Consider the following 5000-nt stretch of genomic DNA (forward strand, 5'->3'; position numbering starts at 1 on the left):
CTTCCAGGAAGGGGGCGCCTCGGGAGGTGTACCTAGGAGGCTTCCAGGGGCCTGGGTACACTTTTCAGAAAGTACCGTTGGGACTTAGAAAAATTTTCAAGATTTTTGGACTTAGAGCGATTTTTGGATTTTTGTGCAAAAATCGAATTTTCCCTTCTCCCACCGCTCTGGGGCGTCAATATGAAGTGGGGACCCGAGGGAGAGTGCCTCCCATGAGGGTAGAATGTGTGACTTTTGGGGGGAAAGTCGAATTATGGAGCAAAAACCATTTTTGGGGACTTAGAAAAAATTCCGAGATGTGTCAGACTTCCAGGAAGGGGGCGCCTCGGGAGGTGTACCTAGGAGGCTTCCAGGGGCCTGGGTACACTTTTCAGAAAGTACCGTTGGGACTTAGAAAAATTTTCAAGATTTTTGGACTTAGAGCGATTTTTGGATTTTTGTGCAAATATCGAATTTTCCCTTCTCCCACCGCTCTGGGGCGTCAATATGAAGTGGGGACCCGAGGGAGAGTGCCTCCCATGAGGGTAGAATGTGTGACTTTTGGGGGGAAAGTCGAATTATGGAGCAAAAACCATTTTTGGGGACTTAGAAAAAATTCCGAGATGTGTCAGACTTCCAGGAAGGGGGCGCCTCGGGAGGTGTACCTAGGAGGCTTCCAGGGGCCTGGGTACACTTTTCAGAAAGTACCGTTGGGACTTAGAAAAATTTTCAAGATTTTTGGACTTAGAGCGATTTTTGGATTTTTGTGCAAAAATCGAATTTTCCCTTCTCCCACCGCTCTGGGGCGTCAATATGAAGTGGGGACCCGAGGGAGAGTGCCTCCCATGAGGGTAGAATGTGTGACTTTTGGGGGGAAAGTCGAATTATGGAGCAAAAACCATTTTTGGGGACTTAGAAAAAATTCCGAGATGTGTCAGACTTCCAGGAAGGGGGCGCCTCGGGAGGTGTACCTAGGAGGCTTCCAGGGGCCTGGGTACACTTTTCAGAAAGTACCGTTGGGACTTAGAAAAATTTTCAAGATTTTTGGACTTAGAGCGATTTTTGGATTTTTGTGCAAAAATCGAATTTTCCCTTCTCCCACCGCTCTGGGGCGTCAATATGAAGTGGGGACCCGAGGGAGAGTGCCTCCCATGAGGGTAGAATGTGTGACTTTTGGGGGGAAAGTCGAATTATGGAGCAAAAACCATTTTTTGGGACTTAGAAAAATTTCGAGATGTGACAGACTTCCAGGAAGGGGGCGCCTCGGGAGGTGTACCTAGGAGGCTTCCAGGGGCCTGGGTACACTTTTCAGAAAGTACCGTTGGGACTTAGAAAAATTTTCAGGATTTTTGGACTTAGAGCGATTTTTGGATTTTTGATCAAAAATCGAATTTCCCCTTCTCCCACCGCTCTGGGGCGTCAATATGATGTGGGGACCCGAGGGAGAGTGCCTCCCATGAGGGTAGAATGTGTGGCTTTTGGGGGGAAAGTCGAATTATGGAGCAAAAACCAGTTTTTGGGACTTAGAAAAATTTCGAGATGTGTCAGACTTCCAGGAAGGGGGGAGTCTCAGGAGGTGTACCTAGGAGGCTTCCAGGGGCCTGGGTACACTTTTCAGAAAGTACCGTTGGGACTTAGAAAAATTTTCAGGATTTTTGGACTTAGAGCGATTTTTGGATTTTTGTGCAAAAATCAGATTTCCCCTTCTCCCACCGCTCTGGGGCGTCAATATGATGTGGGGACCCGAGGGAGAGTGCCTCCCATGAGGGTAGAATGTGTGGTTTTTTGGGGGAAAGTCGAATTATGGAAGAAATTGAGTTTTGAGGACAAAAAAGTGTTTTGAGGACAAAAAAGTTTCTTGAGGACAAAAAAGTTTCTCGAGGACAAAAAAGTGTTTTGAGGACAAAAAAGTTTCTTGAGGACAAAAAAGTGTTTTGCGAACAAAAAATGGAATTTTGTGATTTTGTGTAAAAATAAGTAAATTCCCCTACTTCCACCACAGGGGGGCTTCAGTATGTTGTAGGGCCCCCAGGGAGGGTCCCCCAACTGGGTTTAAAGTTTGTGGATCCTGGGCAGAAAGTTGAATTTTGGATGAAAAACCGAATTTTGGGACTTAGAAAAATTTCGAGCTGAGCAGTGACAGACTTCCAGGCAGGGGAGCCTCTCTGGAGGTGTACCGAAAACAGTTCCAGGAGCTGAGGTCATTTTCGAACATTTTTTGTTCGCTCAAATTTTTTTTGTTTTTGAGCTCTAAAAAGCTGTTATTATCAATTGGCTCAAAAATTTCAAGTGTCATGAGCTAGTACATGTTGGAGGAATACGTTTTAGGCAAAAAATTGCAAAAAAAAAAATCCAAGTGAAAAAGAACCGGAATGGGGAATTTCTGACTGCTGTAGCAGCCGCACAGTTCCAGGAGGTCGGATACATTTCCGACTTTGTCCCGCTCATTGAAGTACATTGTCCCGCAATGCAAATACATAGTAATGCGCACCTGCGGGAGAATATAGGAGAGAGTGGGCTCTCTCTACCCCGATGTATGGCGGTTGTTCCTATGGTTCTCTGGCTCGGGTAGGCGACTTAGAAGGTGGTCCCTCTTGTCGTGGAAGTTGCAAAATACGGCCGAGACTGAACTTCCACGGCTCCAGGAGGGACTTTTGCTGGTCGTGCGTCCCAAGTGAGAGAGGCGATCCTGGGGTACCTGAGCCTGACCAGACCCTCCCTCGGTGGTCCCTGGTCTTCTGAAGGGTGATGGCATTCAGGGGGGCAAATCTGGAGTCCGTGGCCGAGTTTGGGCTCTAGAAGGCGGACGCCCCTTCTGACCATGTCCCCTCAGAGCCGGCTGGATGGTTCATGGTCCGCGGCTTTGTCTGGCGGTCTGTGCCCAAGCCGGAGAAGCTGTCCTGGGGTACGTGAGCTTTGACCAGACCCTCCCTCGGCGGTCCCTGGTTCTCTGGAGGTGATGGCTGTCAGGGGGGCAAATCTGGAGTCCTCGTGGGAAGGAGGGCTCTTGAAGGCGGACGCCCCCTCTGACTATGTCCCCTCAGAGCAGGCTGGATGGTTCATGGTCCGCGGCTTTGTCTGGCGGTCCATGCCCAAGCCGGAGAAGCTATCCTGGGTACCTGAGCTTCGACCAGACCCTCCCTCGGTGGTCCCTGGTTCTCTGGAGGCGATGGCTGTTGTCGGGGGGGGGGGGCAAATCTGGAGTCCTCGTGGGAAGGAGGGCTCTGGAAGGCGGACGCCCCCTCTGACTATGTCCCCTCAGAGCATGCTCGATGGTTCTCAGTCCCTGGCTTTGGCTTTTTGGCCATCCTGGGGTACATTCTTGCCAAAAAAAAAAACGACTAAGTGAAAAAGAACCGGAATGAGGAATTTTCTAGGTGCCGCATCCGCCCTACAGTGACTTGAGGCCGGGTACAGTTCCGACTTCGTCCCCTTAAAGTGGGGACGTTGTCCCGCAATGCAAATACATAGGAATGCGCACCTCTGGCAGAATGTACTTGAGAGAGTGTCGTCTCTCTACCCCGATAGAAAGCAGTTGTTTCTCTGGTTCCCCGACTTGGGTAGGCGACTTGGCATGTGGTCCCTCTCGTCTGGAAGTTGCGCACTCCGGCTGAGACCGAACTTCCACAGCTCCGAGAGGGACTTTTGCCGATCGTGCATCCCAAGCGAGAGAGGCAATGCTGGGGTACCCAAGCCTGACCAGACCCTCCCTCGGCGGTCCCTGGTTCTCTGGAGGTGATGGCTTTCGGGGGGCAAATCCGGAGTCCTCGTCCGAAAGGGGGGGCTCCGGAAGGCGGACGCCCCTCTCGTCCATGTCCTCTCAGAGCGGTCTTATCCTCCGATCGATCTGGCACGGCGCTCCCGGGTGGGGAGGTGGTGCTGCTCGCTCGACCCGGGCTTTGGAGCTCGCGTCGGTTTACGGTGAGCGGTGTCCTTCCTCCTGTACCCCCGGGCTTCCACCACCTATCTTTGGGCGCGCACGCCGGCCGTCACCTCCCGTTCGAGGACGGAGGCGGCCGAGCTGTGGGAAGTTTGAATCGCACCGAACGATGAACAGTGGTCTGACGACCCACGCGGGCGAACGGCGGGGCGCCCACCCACCCCGGCGTGGGGGCCAGCCGTCCGAATCGCTCCCCGCGTGGGGAAGCACAGTGTTAGCAAGGGCGGCCCTTTTCGAAGTTCCAGATGCGCAGCCCTGCCCGCGGAGGTCCGTGCCACGCATCGCCCGAAGGGCGGCCTCCGCGGCGGGCACCAGCGAGAGCGGCGGCGGTGGGTGGCGTTTCCACGCCGCTGCCGAGCTCCGCGCCACTAGTCTTTCCCGAGCCCCTACGTTAGTGGGGGGGATGACAGAGCTGTGGAGGCAGGCGAGGGGGGGTTCTCACTGCGCGGTGTGCCCCCACCCGACTCGCCATCGCCTTCCGCTCCTCGTACGTCGTCCTCCGAGGCGGCTCGGAAGGGAGAGGGAGAGCGAGAGAGCGAACGCCCCCCGAGCGAGGGGAAGATGGAGAAGGGAGCGATTTGAATGGGGCGAGAGGTGAAGGGAGTACGGCAGAACGCTGCCCTGCGCACCCCCCCGTGTTCCCGCCAGGCGGGGGAACAGCCCTGGGAGGAAAAGCCGCTCGGGCATCCCTTTGAGGACGGGCAAGAGCCGGGTGTAGGGACTACGCTGGAGGGCGACGCCGATACGGCCAGGCCGACTACGCCCCGCGCGACCTCTGCGTCGCTGGGGCTTGTGCCGGAGCCGCGGCGGACCCCGACGGCCAAACCCCCTCTCCCAATCCTCGCGCCTGTCCGCTGGTCGGTCGAGGACCCCCCGCGATTGAGGCAGGTCTAAGCCAGACGGTGGCGCCGCAAAGGCCCCCCACGCCCCGGCCCCGCTCCCCAGCGACCCTGTGTGTCGCCCAAGGAGCGTCGGGTCGCGCGGCAGGGCGGCCGCGGTGTCTTCGCAGGCCAGTCACCTTGCCCCTACCCGTGCAAGGGGTGTATTCCAGACGCCTTCTGCTTCGGGCTCTGCACCGTAC

The sequence above is a fragment of the Dendrobates tinctorius genome, unplaced genomic scaffold (genome assembly GCF_039654945.1).
Source record: "Dendrobates tinctorius isolate UK_male_01 unplaced genomic scaffold, ASM3965494v1 ptg000227l, whole genome shotgun sequence".
Classification (NCBI taxonomy): domain Eukaryota; kingdom Metazoa; phylum Chordata; class Amphibia; order Anura; family Dendrobatidae; genus Dendrobates; species Dendrobates tinctorius.